At 44.0% G+C, this 27091-nt stretch overlaps 1 long non-coding RNA gene across 1 annotated transcript in view; it reads right to left on the reverse strand.

The window, feature by feature from the left end:
• Window positions 1–15685: 15685 nt before the first annotated feature.
• Window positions 15686–27091, reverse strand: part of LOC148225271 (uncharacterized) — a 78248-nt gene continuing 66842 nt past the window's right edge. Inside the window, exon 4 of the long non-coding RNA XR_015805083.1 lies at window positions 15686–18962. This is a non-coding gene — a long non-coding RNA (uncharacterized LOC148225271). The remainder of the gene's footprint in view (window positions 18963–27091) is intronic.

Below are 27091 nucleotides of genomic sequence, written 5' to 3' on the forward strand. Positions count from 1 at the left end.
AGAGCGAGGGTATGCCAGCCAATGCATCAATCCACTTTTGTTTTCATTATGCCAGCTTCCTGCAAAGTTTTCAAATTAATTTTACTGCCTTCTTCAATTTTAAGGCCCATAAAAAGAATTTGGTTCTGCTTACCTTGGTGAACTGGGACCTGTTCAGGAATCTGGAAGATGCTTTTGCCTTGGTGCAGGGGTTAGCTGTTTCCCCTGCCTGCATCCAGTGGGTTCCTGGCACTATCAGACCAAAAATATCCGGACCCTTCCCCAGCTTCCATCCTGGGTCAGAGGATGGAGCTATGCCTCGGATGCCACAGCCCTGTCCCACGCTGTGCTGGGTCAGGCAATCCCAGCAGGGCAGTCCTGAGCCTCACACCCGTGTCTCCATGCTCAACTGGCTCATTCCAGAAAAGCCCAGCCAAAGCTGGTGGGCAGCGGTGAGGCTGAGGTGACAAGTGATTTGATTTTCCTGCAAAAGGTTAAAAAAAATAAATTAATAAAAGCTTAGGTCTGTGTCTGGACTGCAAGCCAAAAGGCTGCAGTTCATGGTGGACCTATTTACTCACATTAGATTTAAATTATGTGGCTCTGTGGCCACAGGGACCTTGGTGTGGGCTCAGAGTTGGCAGAGGTGAGGGGGGATGAGGACACCCTGATACCTGTGACAGCTGCATGTGCTGCACATGAAGCCAGGGGTCTGTGGATAGACCTCCATGAGGAAAAGGCAAACCTGATGCTAGCCTAACATCTGTGATTTAGACATCGTCACCGCCAGTGAAAAAATATTTAGTGGTCTACAGATCAGCAATAAAAGCTCACCCTGGGGCAGGATGCCTAACTGCACTGGATAGCCCCTTTTCTGCTTTTCTCTCAGCTCTCTGCAAAGTGTCTTTGAAACAGCTCCCCTTTCTGATGAAAGAAAGGATGTGTGTGTGGTAAAACAGTCTGGAAAACGTTTGGCTTGCTTGCAAGGGATTGTTAAGTCTGTGATTCCCTCTCCCTTTCTAAGACCTGTCTCTAAGATTTAGGGGGTCAAAGCAGACTGCAGAGAAATAACCATCCTGTGCCCCTGGAGTCACAGATCTATGCCACTGGAGAGTGGTTGAGAGCTGCAATAGTTCACCATGGAGCCAAACAAGATTATGTCACTTTGCACCAGAGGGAGGTCACAGAAGCAGCATAACTGAGGCTGGGGGAACCTCTGGAGATCCAGGCCCCCTTGATGCTTGATGACACAGGGACAGGGGTGGGGGAAAGGGCAAAACATTGATTAATGGGTCCCATAGAGCTCCTTCTGTGTCTAGTTGTCTCTTATTCCCACCAGTAAAAGACCCTGCCACTGAAGTTGGTGGAGTGGCACTGCCAGAGTGTTGTGTGAAAGAGATCAGGAAAGAGACTCGTGACTTTCCCCTACTCTCAAGAACATTTTGGGTGTTTTAAATAACAGAAAGGGAAGAAACTTCTAACAACTTTCCGTTCACAACAAAGAAAGCAAAACACTTGCCAGATTTTCAATTGGCTGAAACCCCACGGTCTCGACTCAGACATTACCTGGTTTTCCCAGTCAGATGGCAAAAGGAGCTTCTCTGCCAGTGCCCACCTGGTGCTCCAGATAAGGCTGAGGCCTGGGTGACTGAGAGACAGCCTACGTACTGTGCTTTCTTCCTTCCTAACATCAAGCTGTAAATGGAAATACCTTTTCAGCCCTGGTGTTATTATTGCCTGTGTGGATGGCACCTTTAGTGTGTGCCATTCATTGCTGTAATAGCTGCACCTGTGTGTAGCCGGCGCTGGCGCTGCGACAGCTGCGGGCCCTAATTGCAAAACATTATTTTCTGTTTCCTGTTGTTGCTGCCATGAAGGTCCATTTATAATGACTGCAGACCTCTCTCTCTGTGCAGGATTCCCTGTCAGACCAGTTCCTCTGTGCTGGAGTTCCTCACAGAGTGCTGTCTCACACGGGCATGTGGCTCCACGTGTGTGTCCAGTGGTGTCCAGAGCAGACAGGACCAGGCTGAGCCCTCATCACTCTGGGCACTGGGCTTTTATGTGGGTTAGCACAGAGGCTCAGAGATGATTAATTCATTTGTTCCTGGAATATTCTGCCCCTGGGTGCCTGCGTAACTGTGAATCAATTTAGTACTTTCGGGCCTGGATTAATGCAAGTGCCGATGGAGCATGCACAGGAGGAAGGAGGGGGGTGGAATGGGGGAGGCAGGGGGATACCCAGGACACAGCTAGCGACTCTTAAAAATGAAAAATGTGGAGATGGAACATTTTGAGAACAAAATTTGTTCATTTGTTTTTCAGTCCTCTCAGCTATCACGCTAAATTCAGTTCACTGAGAGGCAACGAGCTAGTCAGTGTTTCAGGTTGTGCCTTATAAATCAAGGCTGTAGTAAGGAATTTGAAATGTATATTGAGGCTGGCTGTTCTCTTACCTCCTGCTGTAATGAATTCATGTCTGCAGACAACAGACACAATTATTATGGAAATTGCACACACACACACACACACACAAACACTCACAGGAAAATGTTTTTTTTCTCAGAGCTCTTGCTTTAGTGCTCCTGGTCCAGGCCTCCTGTGCCTGACTGGGCTGTCACAGCTGGTGGCAGGATTTTGCCTACCTTGTCAGGCTGGAGAACATCACCCATGGCCTGCCTCGAGCAGTGGGTTGTGCTTCCAGGGGTACCACTTTTCCCAGCCTGCTGCCCTAAGACAGATGCACCAAAGCTGTCTGTACACATTTAGGCTGAGAAATGGCTGAGAATCGCAGCAGGAAGTGGGGGAAATGACCATTCATTCATCCATCAGTCGCTCTGAGGAAGCTGACCGTAATTAAATTAATAAATACAAATCCTGCTAAGTGTCCAGGCGTGCTATTGTGGTGAAGGGAATCAAACAGCGAGTGAACAGGACTGATGCGATGAAAAGTTGACCCTTCCTCCATTTCGAAAGCTGGAGAGCGACTTTGAAGGCTGGAAAGGGACTTTTTAGAACAGCACACAGTGATAGGACAAGGGGAAATGGCTTTAAACAAGCAAAGTAGGTCTAGATCAGCTGTTAGGAAGAAACTCTTGACTGGAGGAGTGGCGATGCACAGGCACAGGTTGCCCAGAGCAGCTGTGGATGGCCCAGCCCAAGGCCGAGGATGACGGGGCAGGGCGGGGGCGGGCCCGCAGTGCCCGCAGTGCCCGGCAGAGGGCAGTGCTCCCCAAGAATTCGGCAGCCGGAGCGGGAACCCCAAACCCAGCGCTGGGATCCTTTCCCTTTTCTTTCCTGATTTTTTAAAAAATTTATTTTAATTTTTTTTCCCCCTCAAGGAAATGTAGAAGTATTTAGCTCTCCGCTGTGTTTAAAATAAACTCCGAAGGTTTCCTTTTTGTGCCTAAAAGTGATCAGACCTTCAGCTCACTAGCAGGTTAGGGATGGGAAGGTATTCTCAGTATTGCCACTCACCACTAATGCAGCTGTGTTTTGTATCGGTGAAATGGCTAAAATCCTGCAGCTTGCACATTAATGGATTTAGTTCTCCTTCACCTGAGGCAAATGCGTTTCTTTCTCCTTCAGCCCCAAAGATAATCTATGCAGCTTTTTGCAAAAGCTCGGGTTGTGTTTTGTTTGGTTTTTCCTTCTTTTTGCATGTGTTCTTTTTCATATGTTATTTCAAAGAATTACAGAATTTTTAGAGTTGGAAGGGACCTTAAAGATCATCTCATTCCAACCCCCCTGCTGTGGACAGGGACACCTTTCACCAGACCAGGTTGCTCGGAGCCCCATCCAACCCGGCCTTGAGCACTTATAGGGATGGGGCATCCACCTGTTCCTGTACCTCACCATGCTCTGAGTAAAGAATTTCTTCCTGACATGTAACCTAAATCCCTCCTCATTTAATTTAAAACTGTTCTCCCTTTATCACTACTTGCCCTTTATTTCCACATCATGACGGACTCTTCCTTGCTTACTTTGTGTTTGTACCCAAAGATCAAGGGAAGGGCAGGAGTACAGTGCAGGAATTTCAATAATGCAGGGAAAAAAATAAGCCTTACAAGAAAAATTGTCAAGCTGATGATATATCTGAGTGCTGCAAACAAATCCTGCTTGAATGTCACAGCTCCATGAGAGTCGCTGTAGCAGAAGCGAGAAAACATCAGTGTATTGAAGGAATTTTTTAGGGTAGTTTACATGGGAGTTTCCTGAATTCAAACTTCTTTTGCACTGCATGCATACATGAAGGCTGTTCTGGAAGTGCAAGTGAGGTACAGAAGGGTTTGGACGGTGACCTGGTGTGAAGGGTGCTTTGTAATGTTATGTGTGTTCCTGGCTGCCTGTATTTCTGACCCGAAAATGCAAGGAGCATTTGCAAATGTTTGCTTTTCTTTCAGGTCCTTTGAAAGTGGCACCCAAAGTCCATTCTAGGCATTTTCCTGAGGAGGCCAAACATCTGTGAGGGGTGAGACTGAGGGTTCATGGCCAGCTAAGCTCTATGTAGTGCATTGCTTTTCCATCTCCTGTGAATTCAGTGAGTGTGGCAGCAGCAGGGTGGGGAGTCCCAGGAAGGAAAGGAAAATTCTCTGTACACAAAGCCAGCACAACAGCAGGGGCGACTTCTCTTTCGTGCACCTCTGGAAGCACCTGACACCTTGCATGCAGGATTTTCATTTGGTCCATCCCTTGGGATGCTTGGACACAGCTTTGAGCCTGCCAGAGTTGGTGTTAGCTGAAGTTACCTGTCTCACACATGAGACCAAGGCTATGAATTGCTTCCAAAGAGGCTGTTGAGTGACCACTGCTGATTGTAAGTAGCTTGCCAGGCTGAAACTGCAACAGTGCACAGAGACAATGAATGGCAGATTCCTACATAGCTTTTTTCATCTTCATGCCCCTTGGCTTTTTCCTAGCTTGCCTGCTCTGGAAGAAATCGTTTTACAAAACAACGGGACAATGCTGATAAATATTTCCCGTGGTGGGGGGAACAGCTTCATCTGGGTTTCAAAAACCATACTGAGCCTTTGAATGTTCTCATCTTATGTTCACCTTTTTCTGTGTGCTGGATAATTCAGTTAGGGGGAAGCAGAAAGAGAGAGTTCTATACCCCTATTTTTAAAAAGAAAAATTTAATTCCTAATTAAGAAATTAATTTCAAGGCAGAGCAAAGCAATGGGTGTAAGCTGGCTTTACCACTGAGTTGTGTGACTGCAGCTTTTTGGTGCCATTATTTCAAGAATCCTAAAAGATGGATGAGGTGTACAGGGTTTGATCATGATACAGCAGTTCTTACCTCCACTTCTCTGGCTAAAACCAGCTGAGGGCTGCATGGATGGCTGTTACCATCTGACAGTTGTGAAATGATTTGATGGTTTCGAGTTGTGTTTCTATGGGAAGAGTTTCTATTTAACAAGAAAACACCAGTGAAACAGGCGCTTTTGCTAATCGTTAGAGGGGCCAGAGATTGAATAGATGATGGAAACTGCATTTCTTTCTCATCTTGCTCTTGTCAACACTGCGTGAAAAATAGAGCAGGCCTCAACTCGGGAAAACAGCTTCGTCAAATTTTGAACTTCTAAAGTTATTTTCATTGTGCAGGGACCAGAACAGACTTTTTAAAAAATTTCTTGTGAAATAGGCCATAGTATCCATTAATGAAATTTGTTAGCAGGATAACTCTTGAGATATTTAATTTACTGAAAGCAGCCTTTTTTTTTCAGAGAGCAAAACCACTCAGCAGTAACTTCAGTGCTAATTTTGTTAAAATGATGGCAAATTTTTGCCAAAAGGAGGGAAAACTATGAAAAATGTTTTCTTTTTTTCAACTAAAATGTATTCAATGTGAAATTCTCCATTGTTCCCGGGTGAAAAATGTGTCCTAGCCATTATTCATTGATCATTCAAAGCCAGGTTTGGAGTTTCTTAAATTTGTAATAATTAGTAGCAACACTGGAAATCAATCTTCAGTTGGGGTTCATTTGAACTCCCTGCAGTTGCCTGTCTTTGAATATTTTTACAGATTTTGAAGGGTTTACACCTTTCCTCCCTCCTCTTTTTTTTTTTTTTTCCTCATTAGATCCAGGCCAGCAGACTTGTGGGAGGACTAGGATCCTGTTGTGAGCAGTGTTGCACAAGAGTGTAGCAAGAGCCCATTGCTTGCCCCAAAGAGTTTTATAAACAGCGCAGTGAAGGCAGATGACATTTGGGAGTGGAAGCAGGCAAATGGAGACAGAGAAACTTGTCCAAGGTCAAGGCTGGGATGAAATCCAGATTTCCAGTGTCCTTGTCCAGGGCCTGAGTCATGACTGGCTCAGGCTTTTCCACCCTGACCCCTTTTCAGTGTTTTGCAGTTGGGTGCACTTTTCCACAAACCTTCTCTGCTGTTTGGTGACCTCTTTTGGGGAGCCACGTCCCTCCTGGTGAGACGTGAGAGGAGAGGTCAGATGTCAGTAGAGATGGCTCAGCTGAGCCCTGAGCTCCAAGCCTGTGGCCAGCAGTTGCTGGAGCTGTGTGCTTTGAGGGGATAGAGGAGAATCCCACAGCAGGCAGTTATGAAATGGCTCACCCCTGGGAAACTTTCCTTTGAACTGCTGTCAATTAAAGGATGACTTATGGCCTCGAGCACTAGTTGATTTTTTTTTTTTTTTTTTTTAGTATTTACTATTTAAATTCTAGATGTTCTTGTTACCCGGACTTGTTTGTGCTTGGTCTGCCTAATTTAAGCTAAATCAGCTCCTGAGGGCAGAGTTCTGGTCTTCTTATGTTTGTTAATTGCCATGTCCCCCCTAAAATCATGCAGATTGTAACAAATAAAATAGCAATGCTGGGTCCTTCTGGTTTTAGCCAGTCATTCCCAACGCCAATCATTCCTTCTCTTTTTGATGCTGGTTAGACATACTCCTTGTGTTGAAATAATCTTTGTTCCAGATTTTAAAACAAAGGAAAATTGTATTTAAATGAACAAAATCACATCCAACGAGATGAGGACTATATATGAGATGTCTGTATCTTTGTTTCTGTGACCTTTTTGGTCTGGGCACCTGGTTCACCAAAAATTCCTTAGCAGTGAAATTCAGCATCAGAAGTGAGACATTCAGGCAGGATGGATCCGGCTCCTTCCCCAGAGGAGAGGGGAATTGAGGGCATGGCGCCTTTGAAGCTGCTCCAGGGGCACCTGCCAGACAAGAATCATTTTGGGATGGCTTGTGGGGTGGAATGAGTTCCTTAGGAAGGAGCTCCAGGGAAGCCACAGCCGTCCTCTTGCCTGCTCCTGGCATAGCAGCCAGACTGGCTGAAACCAGTGTGTGGTGGGACAGGTGGATAACTCAGCTCCTCCTTAGGAGAGGGAAAGATGTAGCTCTTACAGGGTCTTCTCAAAGCTGTAGTTTTGGATGATTTGGATACAACCTACCTGGGAGCTTGCATGTGCTGGGGAGGTGTGTGTGCTGAAAGGGAAATGAGCTGCCACTGCTTTGGAAAAGGAAGGGATACCACCTCACCCGTGGCACCTGGGGACCTGACACAAGGTGTACTTAGCTTATGTAGGGTTTGGCACCTTTACCATGACCCTTTGGATCATGTGCCTCCACTACAATATTGTGACTGGCTTCTCCCCAGAGCACAACAAAGAAAAAAGGTTTTTCAGGGCAAAATGAGTTTGTTTGATGTAGTAGCTTGAATTTACATTTCACTGTGCTTGTCTAAATGTCACTAACCCAACTGTGAAGCAATCGAGGAAACCACATTGCAGCTACGCAAATGTAGTGATGAAAAAAACCAAACCTGCCACCCAACTCCAACCTTCTGTGGTCCAGCCTGAGAAAAATGAAGATAAATAAAATCTCATGTGAATTCTGGTCCAACCCCTGTCTCCAGGTCTGTCTTAGATTGAAGATGATTCATTTGCTGTGACATGGTGGTGAAAATGAGCATCTGGGTTGGTTTTCTAGCATGCAAAAAGCCACACTGTGCATGCTGCTGTCCTGCACACTGAAGTGGGATGGTTTTAACAAATGGATTGCTAGAGCTCTTATCCATCTTCCTGCTCCCCCTTCCCTCTCCTACAGCCCCACAGAGCTAGCTGGGAGAGTCAGGCAGAGGACCTCCTACCCCAGTGCATGCTAGCCTGCATCCTTGGAGAGAAGCAAGCATGCTGCCTGCCTGCTTGGGACCAGTGCTCAGATGCAAGCCTCCACCACAGATGGCTGAGACTGCGTTTTCAGTTCACTGGGTCTGTTATTTCTACCCTGTTTGAACCAGAAATATGTTTGTTTAAATATTTTCTCTGAAATTTCACTTTTGGAAATTTGCCTTGCAGCATTTCAGAAGTACATCGCTTGGTCATTTATTTAATTTGGAAGCTAATTATTACAATTTTATGGTGTTCCTTGATGTCAGTTATCAGAACGATCCTGATAAGAAATACAAATAGTACAACCCCCAAATAAACACCTAAAAACATTTTGACATTAGATTCTCAAATATCATTTCAAAACTCAAAAATCTGACCTCAAAATGCCAACGTGTTCTGATTGAAAGCACCTAACCAATTTTTATTTCATTCCAGTATCTTTTTAATGAGACTTTTATCGAGATCATTGCTAAAGAGATTAAATTGGGTAAAAGCTTCAGTTTTGCATTAGAATTTCGCTCTTAAATTCTGTTGGCAGTACCCTGCACCTGCAGCAGAGACATTTATGTAAAGTAAATGTTTCCATTGATTCTGGATGAGAGGCTTTTGCCTGGGTCTTAGAGAAATGTTAAATGAAACATCCTGTTAAGAGTTTGATTTAATGCCACAGTGAATTTATCTTAATGTATCTTTATTTTCTCAGACCTATCTGAACTCCAGCTCTTTTCATTAGGGGTAAATACTCAGGAACTAAGTCATTGTCTACTTACATGTCATACCTGACCGAGCCAAGCCAAGAGGGATTTATGATGTCAATATTAAATATGATATGAAATATTATGAAATATTAACATGTAAATATCATGATGGAGTGTACCAAGAGAAAGCTTCTGCCATATTTCTGTGTAGCTTTCATTGCTCCTTCTGAGAGTAAAGAGTGGAAGGAGAGGTCAGAAGAAGACAAGGTTAGGAGATAGGGCAGCAAGGCTCTAGGTTTAATGTTGGATGTGTCAACTCTTGGTGTCATTTTAATTTCTGATGGTGGTGAGTTCCACACCACATAAATCACGGGTCTGTGGGAGAGTGGCCACACATTGCTGTCAGGAGGAGATGGATGGCTGGTGGGAGAGGTGGGCTCCCAGGTGAGCCTGGTGGCAGCTGAAACCTCTCCCTGGCTGCTCCCAGGAGTCTGCATCCCACTAGCAGGATGGGGGTGGAGGTACAAACACTAATCATGGGCAGGTGAAAAGCACTTTGTTTTGTACCTGCTGTTTCTTATCTCACAGTGCTCAACCCAGTCTCCAGGGCACCAGGATTGACCCCAACAGGTGAGTGGGCATTGCCAGGCAGAGGAAGACAGCTGAAACCAAAGAAGCCTATTCCACAGGTGGCTGATATTGCAAATGTCCTGTCAGGACACACATGGGAACAACACAAAGCTTCTCACAACCCATCCTTCCAGAGAGCCAGCCTGGCATCCAGGAGCCCTCCTCCTACTGACTGGACCAAGAGCTGAAAAACCACAAGATGGCTGAGGCGTGCAGATGGCCTGCACAATTCACAGAGAGTGCTGCTGTTGGCCCTTTGCTTGAGGCTCCTCATCACAGGACAGCAGCAGGGTGGCAGGGTTGTACTTCATCTCATCCTTGGTTGTCCCCTCTTGTCTCTGCACTCCTTGCCCTGTGCTGAACAGGATAGCAGAGTGAAGATAATGATCCTCATTTGTATCAGTTAAGGTCTCAGCCCACTCTGGAATTTACTTCATTAGGACTGTAGGCTGAATTTATTTTCATTTCTCCTACTCTAATGCCTTGCTGCAGTGTAACTGAAGCATCTCTTTTTAGCGTACCAAAGTACCAGACTTGTCTCTTCTCATTTCTTTTAACCTTCTTCAGGTTTCTCTTCCTCCACTTCCCACTTCTCTTTCTCTATGTTCTTTTTGTGAGCTGTTTACCCACCCCTTTGTTCATCCAGCCTCTGATGCTGGGCATCATCTGGATTCATTCTCTGCTAGCAATGGAAAGGCAGCAGGCAAGGATGCCTGGCACACTTGGTACTCACTTGGGCTATGGGTCAAACGCAGGGATCAGGTACCTATCCCTTTTCCCCCAGCTGCAGTGGATCAGAACATCCACTTCAGGTAAGAGGCCAAAGGAGTGCAGAAAGCTCCAGCTGCCTCTAGGGCAGGAATAAAAGAGCAGGAGTGACAAGAGTTAAAATTTAAGAAGCAGGGAAGCAGCTGGGACACTGGGAGTGGAGATCAGGGCCCATTGCACAGTTGGGCACCTGTGCATGGTGCAATGCAGCTGTGCATATCCTATCCTGAAGTGGTCAAAAGCCATTCTTCCTGCCCAGCCCTGCTCTCCCTCCAGCCAGGGGCTGGGATGGGACTGGTCTTTGAGAAGGTGCCCAGTCTGCAAGGAGGCTGGGTCCTCCCATAACCCCCTACTCCCATTTGTGCCTTTGAGGCAGGAAAAGCAAGACAAAGGAAACTTTTTAAGTGGCCTTCTGTGGGTCGCTGCCTCTCTGCACTTTGGCCCGGTGCTCCCTCTGCTGGGAAAAGTAAAGAGATGAACATCAACACAAAATTGGCAGAATTGGCCTGAAAAGTGCAAACGAGATATTACACTTTCCATTCTGTCACAGGCTTGTGGAGCTGTAGTTGCAGCCACTGACTGCCTGTGGACACATGCAGAAATTTGTTTGTTTGTTGTTCCCATAGGGTTTTCTGTGGGTCTATGCTTTAAAAGAGATGTATGGCCCTCTTTCATGACAGCCTGTTTTTACTATAGCTGGTGTGGTCCCTACGTTTGACCCTAGCATGAGACTCTTTCCAAATCCTCACCCTAAACTTGGTGTGCTGAGGACTGGTGGCTCAGCACACCCATCACTTCTTGCTCTTACAACTGGTGGAAGACCTTTAGAAGCTCTCTAAGGGCAAAGAAGTCCTTCATTGTGGGTTCCTTTTTCAAGTAGCACTGATGTTGCATTATAACACTAGAAATATCTGTTTTCAACAAGGGAAATGGCAAGGTTTAAGTGTGTGTGCTTGTGTGCTGCAAAAGCCTGCATCTGCATGTGTGCTGTCAATGCACGACGAGAAAAATGTGTGCCAAGCTCTTCATTTGTTTTGGAGGTGGTGGCAGTACCTTTTTTTGCTTCTATAGAAAGCTTTACAGACTTTTTTTTTTCCCCATCAATGGGCAGTCCCTAACTGCATTTATTCATTCCATTGAAACAAATGAGTCTGTGGCTGGAGCTGGCTGCATGGCCTACAAGGGAATTTGTTCTGTATCTTTCTTGTTAGTGATATCTGTGAAAAACAGGAAACTGTTTTCCCATCTCATTCACATAATAGATAAGATGAGAAATTAGCTGCTGGATGAGCATCCCGGGGGCTGTTCATTTTGTCACTATAACTAAGGCTCTGCTGCCTCCTGTTCACACACATGCACCAACACACACACACATGCACACTCACACTCCTGCTGTCTCTCTTTCAGGGTAATTTTCTAACTTGAGAGTGGTTCTGCCTCATTGTGACAAACTTCCTGATTTGGAGAGATTTCTCTCTTCTCTTCTCTTCTCTTCTCTTCTCTTCTCTTCTCTTCTCTTCTCTTCTCTTCTCTTCTCTTCTCTTCTCTTCTCTTCTCTTCTCTTCTCTTCTCTTCTCTTCTCTTCTCTTCTCTTCTCTTCTCTTCTCTTTTCTCTTCTCTTTCTTGTTTCCTCCCAGAACTGCTGCATGTGGAGTGCCTGGCCTCCTGACAGCTGGCTGTGTGACTCTCTAATAGAGGAAGGTTTGGGTGAGGAGTGAATATTCACCAGCACAACATGGTACATGACCTCTCCTGCTGGCTCCTCTTTCTCCTTCCACATCCAGGCCAGGGACCAGACAGGAGGCCCCATGTGCTGCTATGGTGAGCCCAGAGAATGACCCCCTTGGATAATCTCCACAGCTTAGCAGGAGTGATTTTCCCCCAGCCCATGAGTACCACACTGTCCTGCTGCACTTCTCCTCTGCAGATGGTGACCAGTGCCATGTCCAGGTACCAGGTAACCCACTGGTGACAGGCAGCACCTACTTTCTTTTGAAATTTCCTTTTCCACCACCTCACTTTCCTCCACCTCACATTTTTGCCCTCTTTCAGACAGTAAAATGAAGTAAAAAATGGGCAGAATTTATCATGTGCAAGAGATGCAGTTAGGCTTTAGGATGAAACAAAAGTATTCCCAGGAGGATGCTGGAGAAAGAAAGAGTGCTTTGCCCTCCCTGCATTTGTCTTCCTGCAGACCTGGGCTGGGGAAAGCTCACAGCCTTGGAGCAAATTTGAAAAAAGCAAAGTGTAGTCAAAGCAGAGGTTGGGGTTTTTTGTTTTGTTTTGGTTTTAATGTTTAGAAAACTAAGAAAAGGAAATCAATTATGAGGCCTACCTGAATTTTATTTTCCTCACCAAAAACCAAATTACTCAGCAAACTTATCGCTTGCTATTGCAGGCCCTGGTATTAAAGAAAACAATCAGGCCAGCAGGATTAATCTCTGACAGCTGCCTTATCTTTAACTTGCACCTTTGTTATTTTCTGATGAGCTTCTCTTTTTTTGCTGCCACGTTGTACCATACCTCACTGGTTCCTTTCATTTTATCATCAGGCAGGAGCGGAGGACCTTTCAGTTTATTAAAAAACTTTATTTGTGAAGAACAAAGAGAGGGGAAAAAAGGCAAACAATGAGGTCAGACAATCTCCTTCTTGCCAGGAGTCACTCACCTGTTATTTAGAGTGTTATCAGTTAGAGGAGACTTGCATCATTGAAAATCAGTCCCTGACAGCACACTCTGTAAATGCACACACACACATGTACGTGCACACACACAAAAGACCCTCACGATTGACTCATACCAACCTCCAGACAAGGTCCTCTCTTGCCAAGGCTGTAATATTTCCATTCTTGCTCTGGCTCGGGGGTGGCAGTCAGGGTTTTGGTGCAGGAGGACAGCTTTGGCAGGTCTAGCTGTACCAGGCTAGCTGCATCTCCAGCAGTGTCCTCTGCCCCCCAGGAAAGCCTCCTGCCCTAACCTGCTTGGTGCTCTCCTGACAGTGCCTCTTGGCACACAGTGGGGACTGTGAGATTTTCAAACAACAGCTTTCCCTTCTGCAGTGCTCTCCAATTCTGCTTTTCTAAAGAGGGTGATGCAGATAGCACCCAAAATTACCTTGTCAGGTAGGTGTCATTTCTCAGCTGCAGTCCTCAGGGTCGTGCAGATGCCAAGCCCCTCAGTGCAAGAAATGCCTCCTGCCTTTGTCCTGCTGGTGGGTACGTCTGTGGAAGTTTTCACAGAAGCCTGTATTGGCAAGATGTAGTCTGATTGCAAAATGTAGAGCTGGTTTCCTGTTCTTGATGTAACAAGTCCAGCTTGCAGTGTTTCCTTTCATCCCACTGAGTTCTGCACTTGTAGGATGTGAACTCATGATTGAGTGAATTTGAGTTAGTGACACCACACTGGCTCCTTAGGATGGAGAGCTGCACATATAAAAACAGAGTTACAAACTCACACTTCTCTTCCTGGAGTTTGAAGAACAAACCAACTTTGAAGCTAACTTTAGGGAAGAACCTGTTGAAGATGTTGAGATTATTGGTGACTAACTTGTGAGATTTGGCAATGGAGTTAGTGCAACTGAGAAATTTTTCAGCTTTTAGCGAGAGCTAACAAGAGAATCAAAGAACAAACCCCAACCAACCCCAAAATAATAATAAAAAAATGGTGTTACTCAACTCCCACAAAAGCTAAAAAGGCCTGGAACACAAAATGTGTACCCCTGGATGCACACCTTTACCCTTTTCTGTCGGTCTGTTCACAGACATAACCATGTCTGTAGGCATGATGATCTAGCAGTGCGAGCACTTTACTGGCAAAAGTTTAAATTGGTCTCCTGTAAATCAGGCTGCCAAGAGTGGTGCATGGCATTCTTGTCCTTTGCCTCGCCTCTGAACCAGAGGGGGAAGCAGATGGTACAAACCTGTTTCTCCCAGAACTATGCCAATCCTCATCACAGGAAAAAAGACCAAACCTTCTTCTGCCTGTTTGAGGCAGCTTTCAGTCCTCTTTATGCCACTGGAGACTCCCTCAACAAAGCTTTTCTTAGGTAAAGAAAGCACATCCCCAAAGAGCTGACATATCCTGCTCTTTCCTGGTTACCTTCTTTAGGGCCCTGGGTTTCTCTCCTTTCCTGGGTCTTGAAGTGATTTCTGCAGTGTGTTTTGTCCATGGTTTTGTCCTGTAAGCTCTAGGAAAGAAGCTCTGCCACACATGGCTACAGAAATCGAAATACTACAACTGTCATTGCGTACCTAAAAGCAATCATGAATTATCACTGGTTTATTCAATAAAAATATACACAGATCTCTAGCTAAAAAGGGATACAAGTGTCCATAAAATGATTAGCTGTGTTTCCAGACTGTGGAGTTACACAAAGAAATGCTTTGAGAAATCATGAGCTATTTACCTGTATGTGTCTGTGTACAGGTATATACATGTGCTTTTCAACAGAATCAGCTCTATCATCTGGATATTTTCAGCAATCTGCCTCTCTTCTTTTTTAGGAGTTTTCATTTCTGCTCTGGAAGCATTATTTAGTTTGCCTGCTCAGTTCAAATCTGCAATATTTGAACCCAGCTGAAAAGAACCTGAGAAAATGAGCAGAAATGGTTACACAAATAGGGGACTAAAATACGAAGAAAAGGAAAAATAGGATAGTTCTTTGACAAAGGAGGCTTCAGGATCTCTTTTGTTGTGTTCTGTTTTTGCACCCCAGGCTTTGTTGGTGCTTGTTTCCCTTCCCTTCCCTTCCCTTCCCTTCCCTTCCCTTCCCTTCCCTTCCCTTCCCTTCCCTTCCCTTCCCTTCCCTTCCCTTCCCTTCCCTTCCCTTCCCTTCCCTTCCCTTCCCTTCCCTTCCCTTCCCTCTTTTCTTTTCTTTTCTTTTCTTTTCTTTTCTTTTCTTTTCTTTTCTTTTCTTTTCTTTTCTTTTCTTTTCTTTTCTTTTCTTTTCTTTTCTTTTCTTTTCTTTTCTTTTCTTTCCTTTCCTTTCCTTTCCTTTCCTTTCCTTTCCTTTCCTTTCCTTTCCTTTCCTTTCCTTTCCTTTCCTTTCCTTTCCTTTTCCTTTCCTTTCCTTTCCTTTCCTTTCCTTTCCTTTCCTTTCCTTTCCTTTCCTTTCCTTTCCTTTCCTTTCCTTTCCTTTCCTTTCCTTTCCTTTCCTTTCCTTTTTCTTTCTTCTCTTTTCCTTTTTTCCCTTTTCCTTTCTTTTTTCAGTGTGTCTTGGTCAATGTCTCTGTCCTTTCCTCTCTAGACCAATGGCAGCCACGTATTGCAGTGAGGTCTCAAAATGAGCTTGAAGGACACATGAGACCTCAAGAGTCCCCTTGCAAGGAACTTATCTGTGGAATCCCACAGCTTCTGCTAAGGGAGGTAGCCTGTTTAACTCCCTTTTGTTTGGCCATACCTACTTAATCCTTTCTGGAAATTCAGTGTTCTTGTCTTTCCTTTCCTGGCTCTCCAATAAACAGCGCTGGCCTGAAACAATTGCAATTATTTATTTGATTTCATTTATGCTGTGCACAATCTTAGATTTCGTTAGCTGAGTTAAAATATAAACAAATCAAATCTCATATTCCCTACTGAATTATACTGCCATGACAACAATGAAAGTAAAAGTGTCCTCATCAAAACCTCTCCTTCCCAGCCCACCCCAATATTTTAAAGTAAAGCTTAACAAAAGAGACAAGTTTTGCAACATGCCCTGAAGGTTTGCCACACAAGAAAGCAAATTCAAGAGTGTGGGCCATCTTCTTCAGAGAAAATAACCAAAGCCATTTCCAAATGTGCTGTTCCAAGGACTTCCAGTTCAAAGGCGCCAACTTATCTCCATGGTGGACCTAGCGTTAGTAAGCAGAGGTAGTTTCTGTGGGATGAGCAGGTTCAAATCACAAGGAAATTTAGAAACTAAGGCCCGAATTGCACCTGGAAATGAACTGAAAATTGGCGCAGCCTGTGTGCCATCTGCGCTCTATGGTTTGTGTCTGAAATGTGGATATGCAAGCAGGCAGCTGCATACTGCAATTAGCTGAAGTTTCTGAGTGGTCCTCAGACGTAGAGCTGAGCAGACCACATGGCAGCAATCCAGTCTGGAGATGAGAAAAGCACAGACAATGGCGACACAGTCCAACAGGACAAGAGGTTGAAATCTCCTCACCAAGCAGATAGGAGAAGGGGAAATAAACACTCGTAGCTCCCGCTGCCACTGGTACATTCAAAAGCATCTGGAAATCCAGGAGGCCTTCTCCAGCCGGGCAACAAAGGGCAAGGCTTCCCTCCATCCAGATGGCGAGCATCACTTTTGCCATCTCCCCCAATTATTTCCTGCCACCATTATCGTTTTGATTTCATGTGCAGTCAGCTCTTGTCTTCCAAAACCTGGATTTAGATTGAGCCTGAGAAAGCCAAATGTCTGCAAAACCTGAAGTCCCACGAAATAGGAGTCACAGTTGCTGAACAACATGAGCATTTTCATGGCATTGTTTTCCAGCACTGTGATGGTCCCTTTGTGAGCACCACCAACCATCTGTGAAAAAAAGCAATGAAATAACCCTCTAATAACATCAAAATACATGTATTTTTTAAAAAATTCACATGACATAACCTCTTGACCATAAACTAGATGGGTGCAGACTGTAAATGCTGTGAAGTTTCCTGTTTGGAAGTACTCTGTCTAGAGTTTGTCTCAAAGGTGGTAGTCTCCTTGCTGCAGTGAACAAAACCTATTTGAGGCTTGCTGGGGCTATCACACTCAGGATTCAGTTTTAGTCATAGTTATCAGAGTAAGGAATACTGCAGCAACTTTTCCAAAAGAATTTTTTGGGAGGAAAATAGCAGCTCAAAGGGGGAAGTTAAAGTTGGAGCTTTACTGTTGTCCAAGAATTGCACTGAGACCCCAGGTATACTGTTTTGTAAGAGGCCGATATATGGAAGGGATGCCAAACAGATGGATTACATTCCAGGGTGACAACTGTATTATCAGGAACACAGTGCATTCAATCTGCCCTGGCTTACTCAGATTTTAGGCTGGTGTAACTCTTTTGCAGTGACTTTTCCCTGCTGAGGCATCCTGGAGCAGTGCATTGCCCTGGAGCTGTGTGATGGTGCAGCCAGTCTTGCTTCTTGAGGGACAGAGAGCAATTGTGCTGCTGGGGTGAATAAATTAAGTCCCTGCACCTCAGAGTTTTGACAACTGTGCAATCTGATGGAAGCCACTCGTGGCTAAAAGGAGTTTAATCAATAAAACAATGAACATATAGAAGCTCAGACAAACATGGGGAGCAAACTCCAGTTTTTGGAGAATGATTATATGTCATGAACAGTAATATAGAAACATACCTTATTATATCGCCCAGACGTGAAAGGTTTGGTGTAAAGTAAGATTTGCTCACTGTGTTAATTGAAATGGAGAAAATACTCCTTTGTGTTCAGGAAGCACTGAATACCCAGCCCAGTGTGGGAGGCCCTGCTTGATTTTGTTCTGACACACCCAACATCCTGAGGACTGGCAGCTAATTTCAAATTGGATGGCTTTGATTGTTACTGGTGTGTGAGACAGAATGGCAGCACAGGCTGAGGCTGCTGCTGACAGTTAAAATAATGATCTTTTTTATTAGTGAACTGTGCACATCTTGAGTTACTGAGAGAAAATGGCTTGCAGAGAGATCCAGAAGGCAGCTTGTGTACTCCCTTTTATAATACAATGGCACGGAAGACTCGCACTTGAGATTTCTGCTCACTTGATACCAGTTTCGATTTTGTCCAGCTTTGACTTTGTTCCATGCACAAACAGCATCTTGGTTCAGACCTGCAAGTTCGTATTTATGCCTAGGAGAAGACTGATGTAATTTGTCAGTGTAATTTTCTTCAAAATCACTTTGGTAGTCTTGATTTTAAAATTTTCTTTTTGAGCTCTGTGGCCTTCTGAAACTGTGGGAGCATGCTGTTTACCAGGTGCCCCACCTAGCCAGATATCCCAAGCTTTCGATGCCTTGTTGTGCAGACCATGCCAGTCAGCCTTGAGGGATCTCTCCCACCTACTTGTCTTCCCATGCTGCATTGAAATCAGTTACATATCTTAGTTTTCAAGGCCTGATTCCCCAGTTGGAACATCATTGATTTACCACCGTGTTCTGCGTATGCATGAAATATCTGCTTCCACCTCCAGTCAGGCAATTTTCTGGTGTCTATTACTCATTTGTTAAATTTTCAAACAAGAGCCTCTGTGTTTTCGTCCCTGTTGCATTGTTAAAGCTTAAAACAAGTGTCTCTCTGTTTTCTTTCCTGCTGCATTTTGAGCTCAAGATGCATCCCCTGCAGCCGAATCCAAACTTGCCTCATTGCTGCTGTCCAACCCGCCTTCAAACTGTCCTTTATAATGGTATCTATAAAAGACTGAACAACTGCTTGTGGGTGTGCTGGAGTGAATGCCTGCCCAGCTGACTATTATTTTCCTGTTATTTCCTCATATTTCCTTCCTGCCTGCATTTGTCTGACATCTCCTTTCTCCCATTAAGCCTAATTTCTCTGTATTTTAGTCCATTTTCTTGTGTTGTGCTTATACAGCACATGCCACAGTGGGAGCCTTGCGTGTAGCTAGGGATCTTGGGCTTGGTGATGGTTTACATCAGGTGCTGCTGGGAGAGAGGAGGATCCCTGTGTTGCCTCTGCTAGCCCTGGTTAGTGTGGGACACGTTTGTCAATCCCTTGGCATGGCTGTGCAGCCTCCTGGCACCTTCTGTGGAGTCCAGCCCTGGGAGCTGGGACACGAGGGAGAGGGAGAGGGAGAGGGAGAGGGAGAGGGAGAGGGAGAGGGAGAGGGAGAGGGAGAGGGAGAGGGAGAGGGAGAGGGAGAGGGAGAGGGAGAGGGAGAGGGAGGAGAGGAGGAGAGGAGAGGAGAGGAGAGGAGAGGAGAGGAGAGAAGAGAAGAGAAGAGAAGAGAAGAGAAGAGAAGAGAAGAGAAGAGAAGAGAAGAGAAGAGAAGAGAAGAGAAGAGAAGAGAAGAGAAGAGAAGAGAAGAGAAGAGAAGAAGAGAAGAGGCATTATTTAGAGCTATTGGCCAAACACGTTTTAAAAATATGACTGTATTTTTTTCACCTCAGTGGAATAGAGAAATTCAGTGAAAGTATTTTAAAGATAAGTACTAGTTAAGCAGCTCCCAAATAATCATATTTTTATTTGAGCTTTATATTTCTCTTAAGTTAAATCCATTAGTAGATTAGGTTTTGCCAGCTCCATTCATGGCTATTTGATCCTTGAATCCTTTCAAGAAAATCAATGCGTGGCTTTCCAGCTAATTAGCATAGCGTTAATACAGCGCATGAGGCGGCCAGAGCTGCCGAAAGCCCTGGCTTGGCCTTGCCGGGTTTGCGGGGAAGGTCAGCGAGAGCCGGGCAGGGCGGGCTGGGGCTGCGGCGTCCCGGGGGCTCGGGGGGAGCGGGCGGGCAGGAGCGGCCGCCCCTCCCCGGCTTTCCGCCCCCCTCCCGCTTTCTTCTGCAAATCAAAGCCGCCATCTGCTGTGACAAGTGTTCCCATTCACCTTTTCCCTCTTATCTGCTCCCTCGCAGGGAAGTGCTCAGGAGGCTGACAGCCCCGTCTCCCTGCTGAGGCTGCATTTCTGCAGCCATCGGCCCCCGCCCCCTCCGGCTGCGCTCCCTCCCCGCCGGGGGACCAGGGGCTCCGGGACAGAGCCGGGGCTGCGGGCCACGACGGGCTCTGGAGGTGCTTCCTGTGCCCGAGGTACCCCGCCGCTCTCCGGCATCCCTCCGCATCCATGGTCTGCATCCCTGGTCCCTGAGCATCCTCAGCAGTGATCTGCTCCGCATTGTATTTATTATTCCCATTTTTGAAGCAGATATTGGCGGGGGGGACACGGGGAATGGACGGGCAGACCCCTTTTCTCGTTTCCCCCTTTGCCTTCATTCCCTCAAACTTGGGCAGCTCACTGGTGTTTTTCGTTTCTTGAGAGAAAAATCGTTTGGGGACTGAGAAGCTGAAGGTAAAATGTGTAACAGACCCCGATAAATCACGGCAGTAATGGCAATGCACCAGATCCCAGAAATGCTGGGGGTAAATATTTTTTTTCATTTCCACCCAGTCAGCTCATGCTGACACATCTGTGGTTGCATAAGGTGTCAACAGAGAGAGAATTATTTCCCTGCATGAAGGAAACCTGAGAAGGACAAAAAAAATGATGGAAGAAAGGATAAGAAGCTCCTGTGAGTACTTTTTTTCCCCTGCTGTAAGGGGAAAAAAAACCCCTTTGTTTTGTTCTCTTGTCTGGATGTGACATTTTACACCGCTTCCCTTCTATTCTTTCTCATCCAATTCTAAAGGCTTTGGCTATCTCACACAAGTATTCCTGTGGCAGGCTGTTAGCCCACTGAGGGCTGCCAGCGTGGGCCGGCCACAGCAGCAGCTCCGTCCTCAGGGCTTCACCCTTGCAGTCCCACAGCCTTCTCAGGAGGGTATTGATGGTTTCTCAGGGCAAATGCTGATTGCTTGAGAGTTGGTGATGCTTCGTTGTAGCATAAATTCCATAAAGCTCTCAGCTTTTCACAGCCTTTGGTCCAAACCCCGCAGTCCTGATGTCTCCATGCACAGCAGCACAATAAGACCTTTCCCTTCATTTGAAGCATTGGAGGGTGAAAGAACTTGTCAAGTTCAGTAAAGGTTAAGAACAAAATAAATGTGGTTAGAGTTATTGGTAAGTGATAGAGCAACATCACGAGATGTTACTGGAATAAAACTGAGGGTGGGTGGTGAACCTGCCTCTGTCGGCACTAAACTCGGCTTGAGGCTGGCTCCAGGTTTTGTAGTCTTTTGACCCTCACAGGTGCTTCAGTGCTCTTCTCTTGTGAGCTGTTACTTAAAGTTTTCTTTAATCAGCTAACAATATTTGAGTTGATACAAAAACCCTTAGGTTTCAGAGCTCCCAAAGACTTTGAGGAACTTTGGAGTAACTTGATAAAGACAGGTAGGTTGATAGGTCAAATCCAATTACAATTAGTGAAAAAAGGTGAAGGATATCCATGGAAATAGTTGGAATAAATCACAAAAAAACAACAACAAAAAAAACAAAACAAAAAACCCCCAAAAACCCCAAACAAACAAACAAACAAAAAAAACAACAAAAAAGAAAGGAAGTAATATGTCCGAGTATGGTCTGTGGAATATAAAAAAACAACCTTCCTCGTGTAAATTGCTCTTCAGCCAAAGAAGGAAAGTTAGTCTATCTTACAGAACTTTTCAGTTTCAGTTCATCAAATAAAGAAATTTTTAACACAGCTTGATATGCAAGATGAAAGTATTTGCAAAGTGAAAGGCTGGAAGTTGTCTATAGAAGCTGTGAGAGATATGGAAAGATGACCTTGGAGAGAGAAGGGTAAATGCATGAAATCTAGAGTAGACCAGAGACTTGTGAGGTGCTCACAGAGATGTGCAACCCTGAGGATGTCTAAAGAGGAAGGAGAGCTGCACTCTGCCCGGTGGTATACACCCTAACACTCCATGGCATAGCTCAGACACCCACTGTCCAGCTTCAGAAGATATTTTTGAAGTTGGTAAGTTATTGCATAACTCCTTGCTACAAATAGATTTGCCTTGTTGTTGGGAGTGCTCATACTGGTTGCTTGGGGAGGCCTCGTGCTTGTGTCCACTGCTAACCTGTAATGGGATATAATTACTTTTCCTGCCAGATCTGTAAGGGCTCTCAGTGGATAAATTATTGTAAAAAGGTTCTTAGTATTCTGTCATGTAAATGTCCTTGAAAATTGTCTCAAGGACTTCTGCCCATACACTTGGTGCTTTCTCCCAGTGCACTGTACTCATGTAGGCATTGCCATGTGTCCTTATTGGAATGAGTCAGGGAGTTTCTATGGGAGAACACTGGTCTGGATCCAAGATGTGCTTTCAAATAAAAGAACCTTTCCAAAATAAAATAAAATAAAATAAAATAAAATAAAATAAAATAAAATGTGTTTGGCTAGTACAGTGTCAAAGTGCTGAGCAGTACATTTTCTGAGCATGAAATATATTGACAAAAATTCCCTGTCTCACTAGATGGGATTATGATAAAGTGCTATGGCTTCATCACTATTACTGCCATGCTGGGTTTTTGCTTGTTGGTTTGTTTAGGTTAACGTTTGTAATGTTGCTAAAAAGCAATTCTCTGCTTGTTCCTGATTCAGCTGTTCTCCTTGTGTGTGGTGTACTAAAGAAAAGGATGCAGGATGGGAATATGGTGAGCTCTGGCTGGCATGGGTGAGACAGAGGGCAAAGCCTGAGAATGTCTCTGCTGTTGTGTTGTGAAATGTGTGCGTGTCCTGCAGTGCTTTGGGGGCATTACCAGTGATACAGAGCTTTGGCTTTTGATTTTTTTCCATGTGACAGACTCCTTTTCATCTTGGCTTGCTCTTGCACCCACAGCAGCGATACCTTGGTCATGGCTAGGGTGGTCTAGCACATCAGGAGTGATGAGGTGACATGGGAAGGTCTGACCCAGCCCTATGGCTAGAGCAGAGGGAGCTGCTAGATGTCTGCATCTAGGATGGTAGACATTTGTGCCATCCTTCAGGAAGCTTCTCTACCTTGAACTGACTGGCAAAGGTTAGACTAAACTTTCTGTGCTGATTAATAAAGCCTCTGTGGATAGGGTCCAAGCCAAACCTGTGAACAGTCTCTATCTCTGAATTTCAGTTTGTTACAGCATTTACATTAAGTTGTAGATAATGTGCTCATAAAGCATTAATCTAATACTCTGAATTATGAAGCCGTTGCAGTTGAATTAATGTCTTTTTACAATTGAGTCTTATTTACGCCTTGTGTTCAGCTTCCCGAAAGAAACTCCCTTCAACCTAAAATTTGCATATCTGCTTTTTAACAAATCTGGTAGAACTGTTAGATGGAAAGCATGAGGTAGATTAGTGAAGGTATTTCACAGGCTTGGGCATGTAAAATGAGCTGCAGTATTTATTTTGCAATAGCTTCCTCCATTTTCAAACCGTGTCTCGAAGTTGTCGTGTTTTGGAAGCAAGAGCTGCAAGAAAGATGCAAATTGCAGTGGATACATGCTGTTCACTTTGAATTTAAATCAGTTTGACATGCAGGAGCTCACCTCGTGAGTTTAGGGGGAAGTCAGTTCAAGGCTGGAAGATGAATTTGGCACATATTTACAAAGGCGAAACTGTAGGACCCACCAGCCAAGCATTTTATTAGAAAGACAAGTTAAATTCTGCTGGGACATCCTAAAATAAGGAGACCCTGAAGTCAGAAGCATGCATAATCCTAATACAGAATGTAGTGGGGTAAATATATTGTTAAAAAATGAAATACCTTTGCATAATGGAGAACCCTAAGGCATGTAGTTTTTTTTTTTTTTTTTTATTTCACCAAGGGGTTATTCTGCTAATGAAGTATGAAAGTGAAATTTGAATATTATAGCATTCGTCAACAAATGTGTTTCCAGCCTGTTTTGTTTATCAGCTAATTATTTGATTCAGATTGCCAGTAAGGTAGAATTATGAGACAGCAAGTAAGGTACAATTTCATTTTTCAATGATTTTCTATGAGTCCCTTTAAATCTTCAGGTTCACTACCTCAAAATTTTCAAAAAAGCTGTTTGTTATATTTAATAACTGCAGGAGAAAAAAATCATAGCTTGGCAGGTTAGTTTTGTAGTGATATATACTCTTAATATCCAGATAAACTTCTAATCCTACTGAATTCTTTTTTTGCCTTCAGTCATATCAGTTGACATTTAGATCCTGAAGTTACTTTCATTTAATATAGAAATAAATAAACTCTTTTATCAGTTTTCAATTGAATGCTTTTCATTTTTTAATCTCTTGTTCTTTCATTATGAGAAACAGTAGATAACCCGAAAGTAGATTTTTTTACTGTCACACAAAAAAGTCCATTTTTGTTACTTGTCTAAACTAGAAGTCCTGTTCTTTTCAATCTCTCGTCCTATGGAAATTTTCCTCATATCTCTAATAACATGGCATGAATTACACAATGATGAACTGAAACAGGCTGTTTCCTGTTGTGCAAATAGCTTTGATGAGTGGGTCTGCCAATACCATTGACTATCAATTGTCAGTTTATATCGAGTATGTGGGATTCAGGGTTAATGGATGGAGTAGAAAGTCTTCCTGGTAGAAAAAGGCCAGGAGGGATTTGCCAATCTAATTTTGGAGCGGATGGTAAGCGGCACTGTTGAAGGGGCGATGTTCCAAATTCTTTCAAAGAAGTAATTGTTGAACGCTTTCTCAATAAACCATCTCTTGTTTCTGATAAACTCACTAGTGTTTGTTCTGCCTCTCCTTTTCCTGATAGGACGCTCAGGCTAAGCAGAACCACTTCATCTGAGCCTTTTTTTGCCTTTCTTAACCTGAGTGGTTGTTGCATGTTGTGAGAACCCTGTGGAGTGGTGCTGGCCAGGCTGTTTGATAACGCTCCACAGGGGTCATGTTGGTTGTGCTGCATCCCCAGGGCCTGGGGCGGCTGGGCACACCAAGTCTGTCCATTGTGGAAGGGCACATGCTTTCCAAGAGAACAGAAATCTGGTGACCATGGTGTCAGCACAAGTTCCATGATGGGGTTAGTTGTCCTAAGCCCTTCCCTGGGATCAATTACACCTTTGGTGACCCTTGCTTCTGTTTCCATTCCTGTAATTTTCTGGGTCATGTCAGCTTCAAGCCAGCTTCTAACAGAGGAACTCTCAGGTGTTTCTTTCAGCACCACCTCCACCTTTCTCCCTCAGCCTATGATGGTGGTCCAGTGTCCCTTCAACCCCCTTCCCTTTTCTAGGCGCTTTTCTCACAGCAGTTTCCTTTCCCCATCACTCACAACTCCCTCTGGCATCTTTTTTTTTCCACTGAGTCCCAGAGTAGGTCTTTATATTGGATTGTAACAGAAGCATTCAGATATGCAGAACTAGTGCAGTGTAAATAGTCTGGGAGCTGCTTCTTAGGAATGTTTAGATGTTGTCTGGGCATTGAGGAGGACCAACAACCTTGGTTACTGCTTTGCCTGTCCGAAAACCTACGTTTGTGAAATTCAGTGTCCAAATTAGGAATACTCACTTCTTCCAAAACTCTTCCTTCTCCTGAAGTAGGTGAGAAAATAGCTCCTATGGCTGTTTACTATTTACAGAAATGTCAAAAGTAGTCTTGACTAAAACGTAAAAGTTAGCAGAGACAGTTCTATAGTGGACATCTGATTGATATGGACATTTGATTAAACTTCCAAACACCTCGGTTTTCATTCATAACCTCAGATCCAGGAATGTTTAATTTATATGTATGGATGCTTGGAAGATGAGGAGTTTCCTCTGTGGTGAACTGACTTCAGGCTGAGTGTGGTTGTTGATCTGTGTCATAGCAACAATAAAATTCCATTATTTGGATACCATTTCTCAAACTTTGATCTGACATGAGTAAAAGAGTGATACTGAATTAATTTAAGTTCATGGCTTCTCACTCCTATATTGTATGTGTGAAGAAATGTCCGTCGAGTATTTTTTTGTATGGACATAAATGAATTTGTGGTTTCTATATTTCACTGTAGGTTTATTGCCTTAAATATAGAACACAGAGAAGCAAAAAGGCCAGAAAAGAAACATAAAAATGTCATTATCAACCCCTGTCTGACCCTTCTAAAAGTAGCTACAGGAGTGGCCCTTCAATGCATCCTCTCAGGCTTCACAGTTCTGAGCAAATATTCTTATAAGATTCTCTAGAAAGAGGAGTTACTCTATAGAAAATAAGTGTGTGTCTTTGTGTGTGTGATAGAGGCAGTCAGGGCAAGTTTTTAAAATTAGTATTTTAAGTCTTCTGTAATTTGCAGCAAATCAAAACACGTTATTGTGTGAATAATAGGTAAAGAGATAGCATTATAAATGCATGCTACATTTCTGTATCTGCATACCTAAGGAAAGAAAATTTTATTCAATCTCACAATTTTTGTCATCCCATTGCCGTAAAAAAAAAACTCACTTCTCTTGCATCTGTCACTATAGTATCTAAAATACGAATATACATTCAGGCAGCAATATCTTGGTAGACTGCAGAGAGGTTTCTGCTCTTCTCCAGACTGTGGCAAAAATAAATGTTTGATAAAATGGGGGAAAAAAGCCTTCTTTTTCTTTAGAATATTTCCATTTTTATTTTACTGAGAACTCATTTAATGTTTTGTTTTCTTTTGGTTTTACTTCTTCTTTTACCTTGACTTGTTTTTCCAGTAAAGAATAAAACAGGGCTGTGAGGTAAAGCAAAACAATGCAGGGAGAGAATCAAGATTTACTCATCCCTAATTTTGACATAAAGCTTCAGAGAAAAGAGTGAATGAATGAAAATTTTGTCCCAGAGCTGTAAAAGTAAAACATTACTGGAAGTTGTTACAATTTTTGAGGAATTTGAATCATCACCACTTGCAAGGCAGCAATCAGCTGCATTCGCTTAGCAATGCAGTGAACTGAGGTTTCTTTTTCCTGACTGCTGATGCTGAATTACTGGCACTGTTTGGCTACTTTTTGAAATACTGCATTCCTAAGGCACAACATTTATTGGGATCCAAAATGTAGTCATGATTTCTGTAGATTAGATTTATTTGAAATACCCTGGTGGAACTCATTGCTTTGGTACAGAGGTCTCATCTGATCCCTGCTTTTAGCATGCACATTCCTAAATTGAGAAACCCATTGTTCTGCCTTAAACCATTAAAGACACAGATTAAACTATCCAAAACTAAAACACTTAACGGGGAGTAGCCTCCAAAACATGTATACATGTGTTTGTGCTTGGGAAGCGTCTGTATTTTGTGCCACCCAAATCTTTATTATTTTTAAAGGGGTGAGAAGCGTTATTTCTGAAAACAAAGCACGAGGGGG

This window comes from Sturnus vulgaris, chromosome 1, assembly GCF_052056855.1.
Source record: "Sturnus vulgaris isolate bStuVul1 chromosome 1, bStuVul1.hap1, whole genome shotgun sequence".
Classification (NCBI taxonomy): Eukaryota; Metazoa; Chordata; class Aves; order Passeriformes; family Sturnidae; genus Sturnus; species Sturnus vulgaris.